General features: G+C 35.8%; 1 protein-coding gene and 1 non-coding gene across 2 annotated transcripts in view; one reads left to right on the top strand and one right to left on the bottom strand.

The window, feature by feature from the left end:
* LOC138703155 (insulin-like peptide receptor) overlaps positions 1-24,497 on the top strand; it is a 722,445-nt gene that overhangs the window by 179,018 nt on the left and 518,930 nt on the right. The gene's annotated exons all lie outside the window — the stretch shown is intronic.
* Positions 7,482-7,555, bottom strand: TRNAS-GCU (transfer RNA serine (anticodon GCU)). Its single transcript has one exon. It is a non-coding gene; the product is annotated as a tRNA-Ser (tRNA).

Here is a 24,497-nt window from a genome sequence, read left to right as displayed (position 1 = left end):
AGGAGACAGCGAAGAAATAGGAGAGAGAGGGGCAGGAGGAGAGGAGAGAGGAGCAGGAACAAGAAAATGAGAAGGTGGAACAGGAGAAAGAGGGGCAGGAAGATGAGAAAAGGGTGCAGAAATAAGAAACAGACGAGCAGGAAAAGAAGAAAGAAAAGTAGAAACAGTATAAAGAGTGCATGCTGAGGACAAAGAGAAAGAGGTACAGGAAAATGGGAGGTAGAAACAGAAGAAAAAGGGGCAAGAAAAGGAGAAAGGACAGGAACAGAAGAAAGAGAAGCAGGTACGGGAGGAAGAGGAGTAGGTACAAGAGAAAGAGAGGTAAAACAGGAGAAAGAGGGGCAGGAAAAGAAGAAATATGGGGCAGAAAGAGGAAAAAAAGAGCAGAAACAACGAAAAAGCAGCAGGAACAACAACAAGACTGGTGGAAGTGGGGCAGAAAGGAGCAAGTGTAGGGGAGAGAAGAGGAGGAACAGAAGAGAAAGAATAGCAGAAACAGAAGAAAAAAGAGGAAAAACAGGAAAAGAAGGAGCAGGAACAGGTGAAAGTGAAGTAGGAACAGGTGAAAAAGAACAGGAGCTAGGAAGAAAAAAGTATGAGTAGGGGAGAGAGGAGGAGAAACGAGAGAAAAGGAACTGAACCTGACAAAGAGCAGGAGGAACAAGAGAAAGAGGAGCAGGAACAGGAAAAATAGGGGCAGGAATAGGAGAAAGAGAAGCAAGAACCGGAACAAGAGAAGCAAGAATAGGTGAAAGAAGAGCACAAACTCGAAGAGCAGCAGGAACACGAAACAGAGCAGCAGAAACAGGACAAAGAGGAGCAGGAGCAAGGAAAAGAAGAGCAATAACAGGAGAAAAAGTGAACAGGAGCGGGAGAAAAAGCAGCAGAAACAGAGAAAGAGGAGCAGGAACAGGAGAACGAGCAGCAAAAACAGAAGAAAGAGCAGCAGAGTCAGAAGAAAGAGGATCAAGAATAGGAGAAAGAGCAGGAGGAGGGGAAAGATGAATAGACGCTGGGGAGTGAAGATCAGGGGCCAGGAAAAGAGAAACATGAGTTGGGGAAGGAGTAGGACCAGCAGAAAATGGGCAGGAGCAGGGAGAAGTATTTGTAGGAAGGCAAAGTAGGCTACTGTTCGAACTTCAAGAGAAGATCCGAGCAAGGAATGTCAGTTTCCCCCCCCCCCCCCACTCATAACCAAACCCCAACACGGAACCGACCGGCCAATGACTAAGCTTTGTTTGTTCCAGGCGGCCAATGACACCAACCCCATCCACCTGCTCCTTCCGTGGAGCTGAGTTACTAGTGAGCCTCTCCCCTTACCCCGCAAGAACCATACCATCCTCTCAGGTATCCTCTCGTGAAATTTGGACAGGAGGAGTGGACAGATTAGGTGGAGCAGGAAAAAGGGACTAAATGAGAAGTATGATAATTGAAGTAGGAAGTGGATATAGGGGAAGAAGAGAAGAAGAAAGAAGGATTAACAGGGCGAGATAAAGGAGGAAGAATAGGGAAGCGGAAATGAGAAGCGGGAGAACAAAAAGAATGTATTGAAAGTTTATTGTTTCAATCATTGACTTTACTGTTGTGTATGTTTTAGATATTAACCTTTACATAATAAGTTACAAGACGTATAAACGTTTTCGTTGAACACTGTCAACATCTTCAGATACGAACAATCAATTTTACAATATTATTACTCTCTACATTCTCTACACATACAATACATGTTTAATGGCATACGGGGATAAAACCTGTTAAAAATTAGTATAATTATAATATACATTAATATTCTAATATTCAAATGTGGGTGTCCCTAATGTCAACATTTAAAAGTGTACGTATAATGTAAAATAGATATATTTTGCAAGTCATCACATGTAGGCTAGGTTATTAATGTGATGCTAAAAATAAGGTTAAAATATAAAAGTGAACTGACTATATATTATATTGTATTATACATGTGAAGATTTGCAATCAGATAAAATGAATTGCAAAAAAAAAAAAAAAAAAAAAGAATTTAGTTAAATAGTAAAATAACAAACAGAAGAAAAATGAATAGTAGTAGTAGTAGTAGTAGTAGTAGTAAAGAGAGGAGAAGAAATTTAAAACTAGGATAAGTAAGAAAAAAGGAAGTACAATGGATAGGGAAAGGGTAAGTAGAATGAGAAAAAGGTACAAAAGAAAGAAACGACAGAAAGGAAGACAAGGAGTAATAGTAGCATGCGGAGGAGGAATAGGAATGTAACAAAAAGAGGAGAACGTGAAGAAGTGAAGGGGAGTGAAAAGAAGAACAGAAGGAAGAGCAGAAATGTAGCTATAAAGTAATGACTTCAGATTGAGATATTTGTTTAAATTGTCTGGAGTCATTCAATCACTGCATGAAGTGTATGACATAATGCGTTTGAAATACTGCAGCCACAAAAACCTCTACATCCAGCGACAAAGTAGATACATTGTATAACGTCAGTAAAGCTTGTATAAACATTGTCAATTTATGTGCAAACACAATACGTCACACACATGCACATGCATGCAAGATGTTGCAGCTGCACATATTCCGTGAGCTGTGCGTTCTTGCATTTCACTGTTATTTACACTACCGGTCAAAAGTTTTCGATCACTTATCACAACTGTGGATTTGTGGTTGAAACGGGGATTTCGTTTTGAATATTCTATCATATCATAATACTAGATACAGAAAATATTTATTTTGTTGGTCTATTTAGTATTTCCGATGTGTTTGTACATTGAAATAAAGTAGGGTAAGGTTGCCTAATTCCGTGACATATTTAATAAAGTCTATTTTTTTTATTTTAGTAGGTTATTTTACGACGCTTTATCAACAGCTTTGGTTATTTAGCGTCTGAATGAGATGAAGGTGATAATGCCGGTGAAATGAGTCTGGGGTCCAACACCGTAAGTTACCCAGCATTTGCTCATGTTGGGTTGAGGAAAACCCCGGAAAAAACCTCAACCAGGTAACTTGTCCCGACCGGGAATCGAACCCGGGCCACCTGGTTTCGCGGCTAGATGTGCTAACTGTTACTCCACAGGCGTGGACAATAAAATCTATATTTATGCCAAAATTGTACTAAACATTTTCAAATAACACCTAAATGACGTTATTTGGACATTTAGCTACAACTTTCAGTGTCAACAGTTTCACAAATTTGATATATAATATATGATTCTTCATTGTTATGCAGTGGCTTCTAAATCCGTGACAGGGATCCAAATTCCGTGATAGTGGTTTCCTAATTCCGTGATATTAAAATAACCCTCATTAACTGCTCATAAAAAAACGTGTATTTGGAAAAACACTTTAAAGTCATGGTATATTGTTTTAATATGGATTAACCAAGAAATTACAACATAGAAAAAGGACCTAAGTGACAAATTTCATAGAAAATACTTGTGTAACTACAGAAATACATATTACATATTAATATGTTATAAACAAATTAAACTGGAAGTTAAATTCAATACAAAACGAAATTTGAATAAATTTGAATTATAACACAATTATTTCTCATTATTTATATTCCTAACAACAGCAGTAATTAAGTTAAATATATGCCCTATTATTTTATTATAATTATAATTAATGTTTTCTATAACTTATGTCTATTATTATTATTTCCACAAACTATTTTCTTTCACATACATTAATTTTCACAATTTAGCGTTGGCATCACTGGTCGAGTGAGCCAGGAAGGAGAAATATGAAAATAAGTCCGAAAATGGGAAAGCTCCTGTAGCATTGTTATTGTCTCACAATGTTTAAATAATCATACACATTGATTCAGCTGACTTTAATCTAGAGTAGTATATAATTTTTATAATGCTATATTAATTCTTACCTCAAATATAAAATGTTTCTTCAGGAGCGGTCACAAGAGAAAGAAAAACTTACTGGTCAACCACCTTTCACTGAACAAAAGCTTCTGCAGTCGACTGCTTCTATTGAAATTGCGGATAGTCAATAGAATTGAAAAGAAGACATCTCCTGGCATCTGTTAGGTATTTCAAAAACTTAAGTCAGAGACCACAACTACATGGCAATTAATTGAAATTTTATCACGGATTAGGAGTATCACGGAATTAGGCACCTTTACCCTATATAGTTGTTTTCATAGCTGATCTAAAACTTTTTACCGGTAGTGTACTTTCCATAATACGTAACTTCTCAGTGTTAATTATGAAAATTACATAGACACTTAATAGTGCAACAATGTACAGTTCGTTATTGCATAAGCATTCAGGATGTCATTATATTATTTGCAAGTCTCTTTAACAACGTCATGCGAATTATGTATTTTTACGGAGTATAGTCTCTATTGCAGGCGAAGTAAAAGACCAAAGAAGTTTCAACCTAAGTATGAAACATGTTTTTTACTGCTATAACTCTTTGTGTTTCAAAAAAACTTTATGCTATATTTTATTTTGAACCTGCACTCAACGAACACACGGTGAGATGCGACGTCACCATTGCTCAGGACATCCAAGTTAAGGGGATACGCAATTGCCTATCTTGACATTTTCTTTTCTACTTATAGTTATTTAACGACGCTGTATCAACTACTGGGTTATTTAGTGTCGATGGAATTGGTGATGGCAAGATGTATTTAGCGAGATGAGGCCGAGGACTCGCCATAAATGACCTGAAATTCGCGTTACTGTTGGGAAAAAATCCAACCAGGTAATCAGCCCAAGCGGGAATTGTACTCACGCCCGAGCGCAACTTCGGATCAGCAGGCAAAATCGCTACCATCTGTGCTAAGCCGGTGGCTCATGCCAATATTAAATTATGTCGTACATAAAGACATTTTCTCAAAAATTTCTGAAGATAGAGAGCTGATTTTTTACAGTTCGTGCACACACACTGTAAGTTGATTTTATGCTGGAGCAGTAGTTTTTCTTTAATTTATTTCCTTACTGAGGAATACATTTTTTTTAATGTTCTAGTGATATTTAACTTACTTTATATTTTTGTTTTCATACTTTCCGATAATGGTATATCTATAATGTGATAAGTTCAGCTATATATAATCATAATTTTCCTTACTGTGTGTACTTAAAAATATTGTATTCATTGTATGCTTTGTACTGCACTATTTTATTACTACTATTAATATTATTATTATTATTATTATTATTATTATTACTATTCTTATTTATTATTATTATTATTATTATTATCATCATCAATAATTGTCTTATTTTTTTATACTTTGTACGTCTCATTTATTTTGACCTGCTGTTCACATTTTATTGTGCTTTCTTCTTTCTTTCTGTATGTTATATATTATGTCTGATTTCTACTTACTTTTGTTTAAATGTTATTATTATTATTATCTTATTCAGTTTTGTGTGTAAAATTGTAGTGTACTTTGTAAATTTGTAGTGTTTTTGTAACGTTTTTACTCCTGGTTGAGTGTTAGAGAAGGCCGTATGGCCTTAACTGCCAGGTTAAATAAATTATTATTATTATTATTATTATTATTATTATTATTATTATTATTATTATTATTATTATTACACTTTTCCTCATTCGTATATTGTTAGAACAATTTTCAGTACATTACTTGAACAGAAGATGAACAAGATTCCTTTTGTGTGGAAAAACTAAACGAAAAATGACAGTTATTTGCTATATAATTACGTCACATTCGTTTCGAAAACCTCGGTAAAACTCAGTCCAAGCGGGCGGGAATCGAATAGACGCCGAATTCTTCACAAATTCAAGTCATATATTAAACCTTTACCTTTTCTCACCTATCTTGTTTAAATGTTGAAGAAAGCTCTCCGAAGAGAACATTCTCCCGACTTAACTTCATTGCTTCTATTACCCTCGGCTTAATCGAACAAACTGTCCATCTCATCGCCGTCACTTGAGAAGTATCAGTCACGCCCGGCCCGCCAGCACAGAACATAATCCTCTGGTGCATAATAGAAGCATCATACCTGACAAGCCATTGACGTTGGAATGGGTTAACAGCCCGTTTCACTAACCACAGTCAAAATGTCTGACAAACGTAATGTTTAACAATTGCCTGAAAAGGATGTTTACTACTATTATCATTATTGCCACCACATATGGAATTACAGAATGGGGTAGCTTATTTTAATCCACTTTATTTATTACAGAAGAAAATAATTTAAATATATCTTCATAAACCTATTAATTTTGCATCTCAAAAATTGTTTTTAGACTTTAATATTCTTAAAATAAGACAAATTATTATATTGTACAATATTAATAAAATTCATAGGCCTACATAAAAATCGAAATAATTTTGAATTGTATTTTCATAATTATGAAACAAAGGGTATGAATTCTTTAAGATTGTTTGAACCAAAATGCAACACTGCTAGAGTATTTAATCATAGTAGTAATTTAGGCCCAAGAATATATAACAAATTTACACTTAAATTTCCTAATCTTGTAAATTCTAATATATAATCCCCATTTCAGTTTGGTTGATAGGCTTTCCCCTCTACTCACACTTTTTACCACCCGTGAAGGGGAAGATGCTACTGTCCATCTTACTAACGTTCGACTAATTGACTTTGAACTTAGTGAAAATTCTTATTATTGAAAATATTTACCGATAATCTGTACTTCGAAAATCTATACTAAGCGTTTGTATTTCATTTCATTGTTGTTTATATCAACTGGCACATTAAAAAGCTACCAACAGCAGAAGATAAATGTTTTCTTCACTGTTAGTTGCTACACTACAGCATAAACGACGGAACAATCTGCACTGTGTCACCCCCCCCTCCCCCGACTTCATAATACAAACTAACATCCCTTACTTTAAGTAATTAATTATTAGTTGATAATATAGTAAGAATGACATTAAAATATACTGAAACATGTTATTGTCAAACATCTGTGTCACTGTATTTTATATCCGCTTATGTACTTTATTTAATATTTTATTTTCTTGTATGTAGAGCTTGGAGGGTGCAGGTATAATAGGTAACAGCTACGGGTCAGACTGACTGACTCAAGCCAAGTAGAAGGGGAAAGAAATGTCTTCGCATCCTCTCAACATGTATAAAATGTCGTTTAGTTCTAGTTAAATTTAAAAAGTTGTGTATGGATTCCATAAATAATGAAAAATTGTAAATTTAAATTCATATATTCTTGTTCTTGTTCATTGTTAAACGATGTCCAGCTCTCCACCATAAGTAAATTCCTACTACCTGCATTTGGCCAATAGCAATTAAGGTACCATTTCCGTAGATGTTGTAATCCCATTGTACCAGATGTTGATGCATTAGTACATGAGCAAGTGCGAACAACAACAGCTCGAGCTGGGAAGTCAGTGGAAGTCCGATAAATTCCAAAAAGAACTACCTTTATGATACAACCGTTGGACGTATTCTTTTTTCAGACAATACAAAACATAAACATCTGGCTTTAGGTAGTAGCTCCCTGTAAAGTAGGTCTGAATAATTTCAAGGAAAAATTGTTCCGGAGCCGGGTATCGATCCCGGGACCCTTCGCTTAGCGCGCGAACGCTCTACCGACTGAGCTACCCCAGGAACTATACACGACACCGTCACAATTTTTCCATTTTTTTATTTTTTTTTTATATCCACACAACTCACTTGAGCTGACAAGACGCCAGAACTCAACTGTGAGTGCACACAAATACTGTGTGACTTTAAATTGTGGCTTTCTGTCAACGTACCTCCAGTAACGAGGTACAATTTAATGTCACACAGTATTTGTGTGCACTCACAGTTGAGTTAAATTGTGGCTTTCTTTTAACGTACCTCCAGTAACGAGGTACAATTTAAAGTCACACAGTATTTGTGTGCACTCACTGTTGAGTTCTGGCGTCTTGTCACTCATGTGAGTTGTGTGGAGATATATATAAAGGAAAAATTGTGACGGTGTCGTGTATAGTTCCTGGGGTAGCTCAGTCGGTAGAGCGTTCGCGCGCTAAGCGAAGGGTCCCGGGATCGATACGCGGCCCCGGAACAATTTTTCCTTGAAATTATTAATACAAAACATATTGGAGGACTATATCGGATTATGCAATTAAGGACGATCATTTTCATTCAAAAGTTCATGACAGAGATACCATTGTCACTCTGCATTCATTTTTCTACAGTCAATTACAGTCACCGCGATTCAAAGACATGACTCGATATGCATTTTATAAATCAGGATACATTAATGATCCCATTGAATGGTTTGAAATACTGAAGCACTACACTTTTCACATACCAGGAATTAACTTTTGCAACATTTGTGGAGGTTCTTTCTATATCAGATGCTCATGGAATACGTCAAAGTTCTATTTTCGTCACTTTATGAATGCTGGTGACTTGCACCTTGCCCACTGCAGCATTTTTGTCCATTTAGACTCAAAAATCTGCAAATCTATATTTATACTAATAATAAATCTGTAGCCGAAATTTTTCTGGTAATTTTCGATTTTCCAAAAATAATTGGTCCTAACATATATATAGTTAACCACCCTGAAACCGAAACTCGCTTTTTTTTTTTTTTTTGTCTGTCTGTCTTTCTGTATGTTTGTTACCTTTTCGCGCGATAATGGCTGAACGGATTTCGATGAAAATTGGAATATAAATTAAGTTCGTTGTAACTTAGATTTTAGGCTATATGACATTCAAAATACATTATTTAAAAGGGGGGGTTATAAGGGGGCCTGAATTAAATAAATCGAAATATCTCGCTTATTATTGATATTTGTGAAAAATGTTACATAACAAACATTTCTTTAAAAATCATTTCCGATAAGTTTTATTCTTTGAAAAAGTTTGATAGGACAGATATTTAATTAGATAAATGAGTTTCAAAATTAAAATAACTGCCATCTAAGGCGGTGTAATGAAATAAACAAATGAATTCGTCTATAAGGGGCCTTGGTCAACAACAATCGAAAGCTATGAATCATAGCCTACAGAGAATGTTTCTGTGTTTGTATGAAGTAATATCGGAAGCTAAATTAACCGATTTGTGTAATTAATTATTATTTCACCATTGGAAAGTGTAGTTTCTCTATATGGACATAATGCTATAATGTTATTACAGTAACTTCGGAGTGAATTGAGGACAGGTAAGATTAAAACAGCTTCTTATGCACAAACAACTTGATAGGCTATTCTGTGTATTCGTTTCCTGTATTTCTTAAAATAATGTTTATCTCAGAGAATTAACGAACCACAAGAGTGTATTGATTTAGTATGCAGTAATAATATGTTAGCTTAGCATTCCATTATTTTATAATCCAAATTTTAACTATGCTCAATTGAATCGTGTTAAAATACATAAAATACATATGCATTAAATTCAATGCAAAAAATTGGGTAATGAACCAAGCAGATTGTGTTGCGCTGCTGTAAAATAAAATTTGTTCCTCCTGAGATTCAAGAGCCCCCATAACAAATTAAAAACTTACTTATCGGTGTACATCCGTTATCAGCACATTTTTATATAATATAATATAATATAATATAATATAATATAATATAACTTAATATAATATAATATAATATAATTTAAGTTATTTAAGTTATTTGAAGGGTTCAGAACCATAGTTGCCCAAGCGCCATTTACTGAATACGTAGAAAACAAGGGTTAAAATTAAGTTATTATCATAATTCAATGGAAACATATAGCAAGTAAAATAAAGTATACACATTAAATCTAAATGATATGTCAGTCTTCATTAAAGTATGGATGCATGTAATAAAAATTAAGAAACATGTTAAAGGAATTGTCATTGCACCAAATGAGTGGTCTCTGGACCAAAATGATCGCATTTTAATTATTTAAATACAATTTAAATTAAGTAACATATTAAACGTTTTATCCTTCTATCAAACACGAATGTTCCCTGGATGAAATGTCCTATTTTAATTAGTATGTAATTACTTTATATTTATTTCTAACGGGTGCAGCGGAGCGCACAGGTACGGCTACTATGTTAATATATGCACTTCGAATTTGTAGCTCCATTCCCCATGACCATTAGCAGCTAAAAGGTATATCAATAAACTCTACCAATGCATACTATATGTCAGTATATGTTTCATACTGAAAACGCACAGGCGAACTGGAGAGGTTTACTTGTTAGAAAAATATTTGGGGCTAACAAGCAAACTTTCTGATGGGGGCAGATAAAAAAGTTATTTCTTTCTTCCACCATGTTAATAATGTCAAAAGAAGTGCTTGTACAAATTTTGGCCACTCGATCGCAATTACGAAGCCGTTCAGAAAGTGATTTTCTCTGGTGCTGTTTATAGAAAAAAGCAGAATTGCATAGAAATATTTATTGAAACAGATACAGAAAGTGTTGCGCTATTTGTCAACATATGCCCCACTGGATTGAGAAATTTGTCATACCATGGGATCAATTTTTGTGTCGTAGAAGTCAGCCGCCTCAGATCGCAACCAGCGTTTGACTGCGTCTGCACCTCTCTCTGTCGATCCCATGATATGAGACATGTCTCAGTTCCAATGGAAGATATGTTGAAAAATAGCTCAACAATAATTGCTGTGTCTGTTCCAATAAATTTGTCCAATGAAAATGTTTTTTTTTTTCTGTTAACTGCCCCTGGCGAACTTATTTTTTTACGGCCCTCGTAATTGCGGTCGAGTGGCCAAAATTGGTATAAGGACTCCTTTTGACATTATTAACATGGTGAAAGAAAAAAATTTAACTTTTTTATCTGCCCCCATAGGAACATTTGCTTGTAAAAGGGATAAAGTCACAGGAGAATGGAGAAAGTTACACAACGCAGAACTGAACGCATTGTATTCTTCACCTGACATAAAATTAGGAACATTAAATCCAGATGTTTGAGATGGGCAGGGAATAAAACACATATGCGTGAATCCAGAAATGCATATAGAGTGTTAGTTGGGAGGCCTGAGGGAAAAATACCTTTGGAGAGGCCGAGACGTAGAGGGGAGGATAATATTAAAATGGATTTGAGGGAGGTGGGATATGATGATAGAGACTGGATTAATCTTGCACAGGACAGGGACTGATGGCGGGCTTATGTGAGGGCGGCAATGATCCTCCGGGTTCCTTAAAAGCCCTAAGTAGACTAAGTCAGTGTGGTTTTGTATTATCTCATTCTCACCCCTCAATTATGTATGTCTAATTAGGGGATACAGAACAACAGAACACGGCCAAGCATTTGCAGGAAGAGTTGTAATTGGTTCATCTTTAAACGAACTGCGAATGACGGTTTCAGATGATAAAAAATTATTTGAGAATGGACAACGAATGTTTACAACTTTTTTTCAATAATTGATTTTACAAACTCTCTACGGACTGCCTACGAGACTTTATTTTTTGCACTTTTTTCAAATCCTTGATGTCCTGAGGCCATTAATTTGTTTCGTTGTATGAATATCCCCCTCTTTTTTTTTTAAATTGTCCTATGTAGTCGTACTTGAAATATATTTGCGTATGCCCTTTACCATTTTAGAATATTTCTAGCCTTTTACGTTCTACATGTAGGTATTATTTTTATACTGTAGCCTATTACTTCCCTCTCACGTATTTATTTTATGTCATAGTGTGGGTGTTTTATGTTAGTGCAGAGAACTCAAAAGAATATTCTGCAGCAGATTATCTTTTTTTTACGTTCAGAGTTGTAATATTTACGTCATCTTTGTTTATCCTCTGGTAATACTGTAGTATGAATCCCCTCCATACATTATAACCGGCTCTAGTTGGACAACGGTCTCATGACAGTTTTCCATTTTAAATGGATCTCATCCGACCACCTGTACGACTTTCTCACATACGTTATGATTTGGTCTGAACAAGGCATGTCAGATATGTTGTATTCCCGCCGTACTGCAAGTCACCTCATATCGCATTTATATACAGAATGAAACTACAGTCCTTTTGAAGGATGAATCAGGGCAGTGAGTTAAGCTTACATGTCTAACGTCATTGTGGTCTTCTGTGGACGTGTTTTGAGAACAGTAACATTTTGTTGAATTTTGAAATGAGTGTACCAGGAAACCAGGAGACGTTGGAGAAGTGATAATTGGGGATTTTGTAGAGGAAATACCAACAAATGTTTCTTTTATTGGTTTGTTGCGTAATATTAACGGTTCGGTCATAATTTCATTGTATGTTGAGGGTCAAATAAGAACAGTTCCCAAACAGCAAATATTGGCGTCTTGTCAATGTTGCCAACTGTTACCAGATATCACACGATCCTTCGTACTAAATGACTTATTTACTTACCGTACTTTATGTTGGAAGGTTATTCTAAATAATTCAATAATTTGTAACATGTTTTCTTAGGCAGACTATACGAGGAAGGGATCAACATGTCAAGTATTTTGTCTGGCATTACGAAATTCATTGGTTTGATTAAACAATTGACTCACGAAACCTAACCTAAAAATGTATTTTGTTTGACCACATAAAATTATTAGTATTAACTCCGAAAACTTACCTGACTATAGTCTTGAATTATAACCACAATGCAACACATAAAATAACTATTATGTATTAATATTAATTAATTATTAGTATGTTCAAATTCCACTAGCTTCCAGTAACAGGCTCAGAAATCTAGTACAATTTCAATTTCATGGAACTTCAGTACCGACAAACATTGTCGATATTTGTCTCAGCTGCCAACATAGCCTACTAGTTACAAAATCACTACCATTTGCGGAAATTGGAAACGAAGTTGGCAAAAGAAAATTCAACCTGCAAACTAGAAAATCACCACAATCCAGTAACATTTGTAGTAATGGGGGAAAAATGGTTAGGTTTCACCCTTAGGATATGAAGTAAGCTGACCCGGACTATACATCGATAATAAAGTGTGTGATAGGAAGACGCGGTAACTCTGCATTTAGTGACTGTAGAAGCATGACGGACGCAAGACTACATCGGGAAGGAGAAATTGCAAAGCCACCAATTTCCGTCTGTTACGGGTTAAGATACTGAACCTTTCGTACAGTTACATACGGGTGTATCGTAAGTAATGCCATTAATTTCAATGGATTATTATACGAGATATTTCAAACAAAAATGTTTAATATACTACAGTCGAATTTATTAGAGCGTGTATTATGAAAAAAAATGATTGAAAGAAATTTTAGTTTTTTTCCTTGAAATGTGTAGAAATTTGATCCGGATAAATGTAATTTTTCGTTCTGAAAAGGAATTTTAAAATGTTACATTTGTTCGGATCAAATTTCTGCATTTTTAAAGGACAAAAATAAAATGATTTAAATAATTTATCATCATATCTTAAATTAACAGAGTCCACACCTGTGGAGTAACGGTCAGCGCGTCTGGCCGCGAAACCAGGTGGCCCGGGTTCGAATCCCGGTCGGGGCAAGTTACCTGGTTGAGGTTTTTTTCCGGGGTTTTCCCTCAACCCAATACGAGCAAATGCTGGGTAACTTTCGGTGCTGGACCCCGGATTCATTTCACCGGCATTATCACCTTCATTTCATTCAGACGCTAAATAACCTAGATGTTGATACAGCGTGGTAAAATAACCCAATTAAAAAAATTAACAGATCATAATGGGAATTAAACAATGACTTTCCAAAAAAAAAAAAAAAAAAAAAAAGAAACACGATTTGAAATGTTTCATATAAAACGATTTCTACCTCGGACAAGAAGAAAAAACGAGCAAAATTGTATTAAATTATTTTGTTTGGAATGTCTCGACAATAACCTAATGAAATTAATGACATTACTTACGGCTCGCTCTGTATATTTAATTTCGCGACTCAACCTCTACTGTCACGTGAAAACATGTTGCAATGTTGTCATCCGTGGGAATAACTCAGAACAGTTCACAAACGACCACAATGATATTGGACTTTATTTTTAACTTCCCTCCCATATTCATCTCTCCCACAAGCAAAGAATCAACTTTTTAACTTCAACTCCCGGATTCCACAGCCAATGGGAACTGGATACGTCACTCGCTTTTATCACATAGATAATATATTCCTCAACTTTCTTTCCATGCTTTCTCCCTTCCCGCCCACCAACTAACTGTCAGCCATCGGATGAAGGAAGGAGGAATGCTGTTACGTTCTGGCTCTGTAACGTTCCACGTGCTTTACTACAGATATCAGAGCACATACATATGGACTATTCCATATGAAATCGATCAGTAAAAAACCTCGCATTTTTTAATACTCTAATTTTTTCCCTATTTATACAAGGTGCTGAGGAGAGTGCATTTTCAAAAATATACCATCGAAAGTCAAACGATTTTCGTACTATTGAGCGACAAATTTAGCGTATTTTAGAAAAACAAGCCTCTTTCAGCGCTCAGAACTCTGGAACCATTTACTGCAGAACATTGAACGGGAGCTCATTTTGAAGCTGACATTTGGTAAGTTATGTTAAGAAGTAATCCTTATTTTTATTGTATACAGAGAGACAGATAATCTGATTTTACTTACTTTTAGGCTTTTTGGCTATTTGTAAAAATGTAAAAAATATTGAGAAAAAAACCTTGCATTGTTAAGAGGGATTCGGCATTGTTTGCTTAGTGGCTCGGCAATAAGTTTCGAGGGTATTAAATAAATTATTTTCACACGCCTAGCTTGAACGGCGCAGTACCGCACGCACTGGCCGAGAGCTGAAGATAAGCGAGCGTTGGGCGTCATTTTACTCCTGTGTTTATGAAAACTTATGATAAACCTAGCCCAGCTATGCGCTACTAGACGAAACATCACGTGTTTATGTCTCCTGGCCTTGCTTGCCTCGGCTAGCTCCCACCTCACAGTAGCTGGTTAGTTCACGCGCGTACTATTTATTTTCTTGATTTGATATTTTCAATACTTTCTTATCAACGGTGCACCAGTAAAAAATGTGTTTATTTGTACTTTCAATGCGGAATCTAACCATATATTTTTTAAATATTTTTTTCGTGGACAAAGGCGTCTTAATGGAGAAAAATCTAAATTTCTCCATTTCCATAAAAAGTAAGAAAAAATGTTTACATGTCAATATAAACTTTAACTTTTCACCATCAAAATAAGCCATGATTTTGATCATTGGGTGAAAGGATTTCGCAGCAACAACAGTTTAAAGTTGCTAATTTTATGAAAATACGATAAATTAAAATATTTTTAATTTAAACACTATGAAGTTCTGATGCCTCAAACTTTGCACAAAGCATTGTATCACAGCTGTCAACGGACAGAAAAAGTTTCATTGTATTTAAAAATTGCAAGGTCAATTTTCTCTATATTTCGGTCGATTTGAGATGGAATAGCTCATATGTAGTAGGCCTATCATATCCAGCCACTGTTAAAGCGGGTACTTTCCTTTGAATTTTTATTTTTTATTTTATTGGGTTATTTTACGACGCTGTATCAACATCTAGGTTATTTAGCGTCTGAATGATATGAAGGTGATAATGCCGGTGAAATGAGTCCGGGGTCCAGCACCGAAAGTTACCCAGCATTTGCTCGTGTTGGGTTGAGTGAAAACCCCGGAAAAAACCTCAACCAGGTAACTTGCCCCGACCGGGATTCGAAGCCGAGCCACCTGGTTTCGCAGCCAGACGCGCTGACCGTTACTCCACAGGTGTGGACTTCCTTTGAAGAGATAATATAAGAGTTTATTTATTGATTTAGTCTTCTCAGGTATCGCTACAATCACAAGAAACGGTAACTTAATATATCTACCAGTGATGCGATACCATTTTCAAATGACGTGCCATGTCAAATCCACGTGGATTATAAAACAACGTTGTCATTCTGGAACTGATTGACGACAACAGAAAGTTAGTAATTTCAATTTTAGTTATTTAAAGTCATCTTACAGCTTAAATTATATTCACTGTGGATGACGGTGGTAGTAATCAATGTATTGATGTCTGTATAAAAATTGTAACTAGGGATAATCTTTACAACACCGCTTGATATTACAATACAGTAAAGCATCTCGTTTAGGCACAGTGAAGACATAAACAAAGTGCAGGTAACGTGTGAGGGGAAGACGAGCCATACGATAAACACGAGGGATGTACAAGGTTTTAGTTACAACATTTATGGTGGAGCATTAATTGAAATTATATTTTCAAAAAACACACAAAACAAAAGAAGACAAATTGCATAACGTTATCATATACACATTTTAACAAACAACCAATTGTAACGTTGAAATAATTCAATATAACAAATCAAATTTTGCTACTTATATGATGTTGCTTTCAAGCAACATTTTTTACGGTTACGAATTTCATTCTCTGTATGACTAACATAATATCACCGTCTTCTGTGGACGAATTAACAAAACTTAAGTATATCGGTCTGAAGTGACAACACTATTTCCTAAACATAATTACAGTCCTGTAGTTTTATTAATTCGATCACAAAAGACGGTGATATTATGTTAGTCATATAGAGAATGAAATGAAAGCAACATCATATAAGTAGCAAAATTTGATTCGTTATATTGTATTATTTCAACGTTTCATTTGCACGTTTGTTAAAATATGTATATGATAACGTTATGCAATTTGTCTTCTTTTGTTTTGTGTGTTTTTCGAAAATATAATTTCAATTAATGCTCCACCATAAATGTTGTACCTAAAACCTTGTGCATCCCTCGTGTTTATTGTACGGCTTGTCCTCCCCTCACATGTTACCTGTACTTTGTTTTACGTTTTCACTGTGCCTAAACGAGACGCTCTACTGTAGTAGTATCGATGCGTGAAAAAAAGGTATGGAATATACAACACAAAGCTTGTCGGTAGGGAACTAAATGACAGCGTCGACCACACAAAACAATATAAATTATGTTCATTTATTGTAATTTATAACATACATAAATATTTGTACATTCTACGAATATCGTTACAGATTTAGAGGTTTTCTTTCAAAGTCAATTAATAATCTATATTAGTAATCGTACCTTTCTCGCTTTACTGTATTTATATAGCCTATTTGAAAAAGTAGCTTTTATCTATGTTGTATGTGCGTATGTGTGTGTGTGTGTAGATAAGGTATCTGTCACACCCCTACCATGAGAGTGCTTGTACATTATACAATGTATACCTAACCATAACACTGTCCCGCACAGTTGCGTCGTGTCTTACTAAAGGCCTAGTGCCTACGAGTAACGTTAAGGACACACACTCAATTTGCCAACAGCCCTTATAGCACATCGCAACATCGTGTTGTGCAACGACATCTTGTTATGCAAACCTCCTAATTGGTATTGACCATACATGGCACAACCACAGTCTAGTATATACAGTCTCGAAGCTCAATACGTAGTAAATATGCATCCATAGATAGTTGCTGACCACTAGGATCGCTAATATCGCCTCGCGAAATAGTACCGGCACAGTCTATTGTTCCTAGCAACCTCACAACTCAAGCTTCTCAATCTTGACTGTATATGCTAGACTGTGGTACAACGATCAGGGCAAACTTCAGTTCAGTTGTGATATGTCTGCAGAAGCTGCTTGTTTAGCAATTGTAATTGTTTCTGCTACGAAAACGGAAACATATTTAAAACTAAAAAGGAAGCAGAGGGTCTGGATGAAGAAAGGTGTAATTTATTAACAAAATCTAATCGCCGAGAGCAGAATTGGATGGAGTTACGCAATAATAGATCAAGAGCCATATCCCTTTTTCGAGATATTGGCCATTGAAATAAATCTGTTTTTTTTTTATAAAACATTTTATTCAAGAAGTATTATAACATTCATACTATTACAAAAAATAGCACAAATAATACCAAATAAGGCTAACCGATTTTTAATAAGAGACCAGCAGTTCATTAATATTTCAAAGCAAAATAAATAAATGAATTTTATTCAGTAAACGAATTTTTGCTTATAAACAGCAGCAAAATTCAGATATCACATTCTTGATTTTTTTTTTCCGAGTTAGATTAGCTTGCCATCAACAGATTTGTGCAAATATCTCATTTTTTTTTAATTGTTGGTTGGTCTATTATTGCGAAACTCCGTCCAATTCATCAGTGCATTACAAAAACTATTTACAAATGAATTCTGCCGCGCAGCGTTGATTCAGTGACGGATGAATATTAAGCGTCCCCGTTTAAAGTTTGGATTCGCTCTCTGTGCCCAGCCCTGTTCTAGAGGTATGTTATTCAGATATCATTATGTTTCATGTACACAAGATTCCTCTATTAAAATTCTATAGGACCTTACTTACTTACTTACTTAAAAATGGCTTTTAAGGAACCCGAAGGTTCATTGCCGCCCTCACATAAGCCCGCCATCGGTCCCTATCCTGTGCAAGATTAATCCAGTCTCTATCATCATATCCCACCTCCCTCAAATCCATTTTAATATTATCCTCCCATCTACGTCTCGGCCTCCCTAAAGGTCTTTTTCCCTCCGGTCTCCCAACTAACATTCTATATGCATTTCTGGATTCGCCCATATGTGCTACATGCCCTACCCATCTCAAACGTCTGGACTTAATGTTCCTAATTATGTCAGGTGAAGAATACAATGCGTGCAGTTCTGCGTTGTGTAACTTCCTCCATTCTCCTGTAACTTCATCCCTCTTAGCCCCAAATATTTTCCTAAGCACCTTATTCTCAAACACCCTTAACCTATATTCCTCTCTCAGAGTGAGAGTCCAAGTTTCACAACCATAGAGAAGAACAGGTAATATAACTGTTTTATAAATTCTAACTTTCAGATTTTTTGACAGCAGACTGGATGATAAGGGTTTCCCAATCGAATAATAACACGTATTTCCCATATTTATTCTGCGTTTAATTTCCTCCCGAGTGTCATTTATATTTGTTACTGTTGCTCCAAAATATTTTAATTTTTCCACCTCTTCGAAGGATAAATCTCCAATTTTTATATTTCCATTTCGTACAATATTCTGGTCACGAGACGTAATCATATACTTTGTCTTTTCGGGATTTACTTCCAAACCGATCGCTTTACTTGCTTCAAGTAAAATTTCCGTGTTTTCCCTAATCGATTGTGTATTTTCTCCTAACATATTCACGTCATCCGCATAGACAAGAAGCTGATGAACCCGTTCAATATTCTATAGGACCTAAAAAGCCTAAATGAATCAAAGTCCTATTAATGCTTAAAACTATTTATGTGCCTAAAAAGCGGATTTTTAGTGTTTTGCGTATAATTAAACTAAAAATACCTGTACTCAAAGTGCAAAAATGTCCAAAAAAACAACTACAAAAAATCTGTTTAAAATAAAAAAAAATCCTTCAGACAAACACTGATCTGTGAAGTTCATTCCATATTGGTCTTAGAAGGAAAGGGAAGAAAATTTTACCTAATTTCCTGGGCCCGAAGTTCGTTTGGAAAGTTCACTGTAGCAAAATTGTGTAGGCCTACCCCTAGATGTAATACGTGAAATGGTTATGACGACGATAACGACGATGATGACGATGACGATGATGATGATGATGTTACTTAAAGTTGGAATACACATAGTAAGTATATTCTAATTTGTAATATACGGAGTGTCCGACAAGTTCCGCATCATAGGGTAACTTATGTGCTCGATATGAGCGCCTCCAAGTTCATAATATGCCTGGAGGCGAAACTTCAATGCTATTGAGAATGCGTTGTAACATTTCAGCGGTGGTATAACGACACTTTTCCTCGATCAGTGTTCGTATACGTTGCAGATCACGAATCTTCACTTCGTACACCTTATCCTTCAGATAACCCCTTAAGGCAAAGTCAAAGGAGTTGAAGTCTGGCGACCTTGAAGACCATTTTCTGGGACCTCTGCGTCCTATCCACCGATTACGGAAGTTCTCGTCGAGCCAACTCCGCACACTACAAATTTTATGATATCGCCTATGATGCGGGACTTGTCGGAAAACCTGTAAGGTTAATGCGGAAATGCTGGGCCGGACCAGGGCGGTGTAGATATTTTTTAGTTACAGACTCATGAACATAAAATGTAAATTAAATTCATATTTATGTTATTTAGCATACGGTTTTATTATTCCAAAACCGTTAATGTGGCTCTGGGTCTAAATATATATTGCACTTTTTATATAGGTAATATGAAAGTTAATCAGATTCCTTCCCAGGTGAATCCTGTGTAGTTGATGTAGAATTATACATTTATTTGAATAATTTCAAGAGAAAAGTTGTTCCGATGTCGGGTATCGAACCCGGGACTTTTGGCTGAACGCGCCAAGCTTTACCGACTAAGCTACCCAGGAACTACACCAGACACGGGCTCAATTTTTCCCTTGAAATTATTCAAATCAACTTTACAGTGAACAATACCTGAAAGCCAGATTTGTAGCTATATATTTATTGGTTGAACCTCTTGATATGATTATCACCTATTTTGTAGGTCATAAGCTTACAGCGTAAATTTTCATTATGCAGATCTAATTTTATTATCAGTAAAGCTCTTACAGTGGCAGATAACATTATGTATCTTGGAACATCAGAATTACGCAAAAGTTACAGAAAAACGAATAACATTTATTTGGAAAATTTCTGAGAAAATCTACACATTTAAGCTTCGAACTTGCTTTTTTTTTTAATTGCACTACATTTCGGGAGAATTTTGATTATCGCCACTACGTCTCCCGAAGTCTCAGTTGGACACATTGCTTATATCCCTCGCATAACGTGGCACACGATTCTAGTACATACCGTACGATGGGAAAAAGGATACATAATAACAGCTAAACGATTCAGATGATTGATTTGACGTTTAGTACAGTTTCATAATTGCAGTTGGAAATTATTGCCGACAGATTCTCATAACGTGCTTGTTGTTTATAACACAGACGTCGACAAATATGGTCTATCTCTAAATATCAAACTTCAATTAATACTTCTCTTTAAATATTTATTATCTTTTATTTTCAATGTAGCGTCATTTGATATATGTTCTCTGAATATATGGACACGAATTGAACCTCATATGCACTGAATCTGAATATGAACGCCTGCTATACAAAGATCTTGCAACGAAAACACTATCCCCAATTTTGGATATAATGATAAGTGATAACATACTTTTCTCAAAATAGCCTATATAGTGTGTAATTATTGAAATGATTAGGGAGAAGTTGGAATTAATGTAGTGTACGTAACAGCAACCAAACACAACGTTATTTCTTCGCAAAATTAAACACGTTGGCTATTTGTCTTATTATTTAATATTTCTTAATTGTATAAATTTCACTTTAAGAGGGAGTTACAGTTATGGGTTCGAATCCCAAATAAGACATGGATATTTGTCTATTTTTAATATAATAATCTGCTCGTCATATAAGTTAAGCTATGGAGGTCCGAAATCGTATAGATTTTTTACTTGGTTATGTATGACTTCGTATCAACTACTAAGTTATTTAGCGTCGATGGAATTGGTGATAGCAAGATGGCATTTGGTGAGATGAGACCAAGGATTCTCCATAGATTATCTGACATTCGCCTTACGGTTGGAGAAAACCTCGGAAAAAACAGGTAATCAGCCCAAGCGGAAATCGAACCCATGCCCGATCGTAATTCCGGATCAACAGGAAAACGCGTTTCTGCCTGAACTACACCTGTGGCTTCGAACTGAATCATGGCTTGGCTTTCCGAGGACTGTACCAGGACCAGTCTTTACACTTAGGCATATTTTAGCCCAATTGCTCCCTTTAGGTGATATTCTATGACTGTCCCAGTCCGACAGGTGGCTTGTGTGACGTTCGTGAATCCGATGCTGACAAGCAGGTCATCCTGTTCCAGTCCCTAATACTGCCAGATCCCATCCATAGACGAGTAGCCTGATAAGTCCCAAGGGCTCGGGGCCCCAAGCCCTTCCTTTATCAGCATCAGAATCCCATACTACTCCTCGAGAGATACCCCAGCCTATTTTTACTATTGCACATTACAGATCAAGTGAACGAGAGGTGGAGAATGTTGCTGAAATGCTAGAGGGAAACGGGAGTACCCCGAGAAAACTCCAGTCAAACGTGTGCTTTGTCCATAACAAATTCAATCACGACCTCGCCGGGGATCGAACGCGGGCCGCCTGGATGGAGACAAGCACGCTAGCACTTAGCCACATCCCTCTTAGTTATAAAATAATCATTTTTTATCATGGTCTTATGTATATTTTTGTACTTTCGTGCTGGGAGCTCGTACAGATACGGAATTAAAATTTGGAGCGAGTTTTGATGGGAGTCCACCTGTATCTAGGCAACAATTTTGCACGATAGTCCACAAGTAGCATATGTTTGTTCTTCTAGGTGCTCTTCATCGTGACTCTCTATTTGTTGGGCATACAGTATAGTTTAGTTACAATAATTGACAAAATTTTAATAATACTAACAAGCATTTATCTCTTGATAATCTGACAGCAAAGAATCATCTTAAAATAACGACGGTCGAATGTTTGATCTTGACGGACGTTCTCTAACGGCCGAATATAAACCGGTTCTAAGTCCTATTTTACAACTCTCTAATTCAAATTAATAGTGTTAGTACCGATAGTATATAAGTATAAATAAATATACTGCAAGGCTAGCCGTTCTTAGCTCACATACAGCACTGTCTTTTTAAAGTGAAAGTGGCATCATGTGCTACTCTAATTTTCTCTCTTTACAGCTTTCTACAGCCTGTTTGCAACATCAATCACGAATTCAAACCATCTAAAATCCCCACTGGGTATCTTTATTTGTTGGGCGAACAGGAATAATATTACTGCCTTCCTCTGTGTAAGTTCTGCAGATAAGTAGATGTGAAAGACACTTGCCGAATATGCCGTTTACTCGAGTTGGAGAAGGATGAAGGGGAACGAAGAAGTTTGTTCTTCTACTCTTCACCGTGTCTCTTTATTTGGTGGGCGAACAGGAATGACATTACTGCCTTCCTCTGTGTAAGTTCTACAGATAAGTAGATGTGAAAGACACGTGCCGAATGCGCCGTTTACTTGAGTTGGAGAAGGATGAAGGGGAACGAAGAAGTTTGTTCTAGGCCTACTCTTCACCGTGTCTCTTTATTTGTTGTGCGAACAGGAATAATATTACCACAGTCTACTATATACAGTCGCGAAGCTTGAGGTGTTTTTTTTGCAAATCTCGTCATAAAGCGCTCCAAGCGGTTAGCAACTAGAAACAATAGACTGTCCATGGTCGACTTTGGACTGTGTCGTATTTCTATCGAGTGCTAGCTCGTTGCGTATTTCACATTGATGCTTGTGAAATGTTCGTTATTGGTTGTAATGAAAATGTTAATAGCTAAAATACAATAATTGGAATAATAATATGGGACAAGGAGGAGACGTTTGTAGTGCTATAAATTGTAGCAACAGTAAGAGAAAGAGGCCAGAGTTATCCTTTGTCCGATTTCCGAAAGATTCCTGGGTTTCCACAGGAATGCTGTGCAGAAACAAACTCTTAATTTTGAAGTTCTTTGTGATTGTTAGAATACATTATATCCTTAAATTTCACAATGAAATGTTTCAGTCTAACCGAAAGGACATTAGATACCGGTTAAAGTTCTGTCACTTAGGCTGCAAAATTTCCAGAGAAATAAAGGTTAGGTCTACTTTTTTTTTCAGAGGATATATTTTTAATTGTAGCTATTAATTTTCTTATTATTTTTATGTATTATTTTACTAAAGACGTAGAAAAATTAAGTTTGTTTTAATGAAATTTATTGATCACGTTTTATTTTCAATTCTGGTGGGATTATTATTGCTTAGGCCTATTTTTTTTAAAGGATATGTTTTTAATTATAACTGTTAATTTTGTTGTTATTTTTATTTGTTGCTTTACTAGAGACGTAGAAAAAGTCTGTTACAATAAAATTTATTGATCACGTTTTATTTCCAATTCTGGTGTGATTATTATTGCTTAACCTCATCCCACTTTGTTAACTACGTAAGCCGACACTACACGTACCGGTACACGTAAGTTACTCCATTAATTCATATTTCCATTATTATTGTTGTAAAGAGAAATGCAAATTAATATTTATTGGTTTCATAGTTAATTATCGCTATAATCTTGAATGAGTGAAGCTATTATAGTAAATTTCAGTTCGTTTTACACAAACAAAAATTATATTAACTTATTTCTTGCAGGTATCTTCGAGTTTATGTTGGAATTTAATATACTTCATTAAAATAATAAATTAACTTTATGCATTTAATATTTCAATAATGGAAGGAAGATGTTAATTTTTCCAAAAGAACACGACAACGAAAGTGTAACATATTTTGTCGGCTGCTAGGAGACAGATCTGCGATGATGAGGCGATAGTAGCGATCCTAGTGGTGGGCAACTACCCATGTTTGCATTTTTACTACATATTGAGCTTCGCGACTGTATATAGTAGACTGTGATATTACTGCCTTCCTCTGTGTAAGGTCTACAGATAAGTAGATGTGAAAGACACTTGCCGAATGCGCCGTTTACTCGAGTTGGAGAAGGATGAAGCGGAACGAAGAAGTTTGTTCTTCTACTCTTCACAGTGTCTTTTTATTTGTTGGGCGAACA

Source organism: Periplaneta americana, chromosome 7, assembly GCF_040183065.1.
Source record: "Periplaneta americana isolate PAMFEO1 chromosome 7, P.americana_PAMFEO1_priV1, whole genome shotgun sequence".
NCBI classification, from domain to species: Eukaryota; Metazoa; Arthropoda; class Insecta; order Blattodea; family Blattidae; genus Periplaneta; species Periplaneta americana.
The sequence above is the reverse complement of the archived record's forward strand: the minus strand, read 5'-3'. Positions and strand labels throughout refer to the sequence as shown.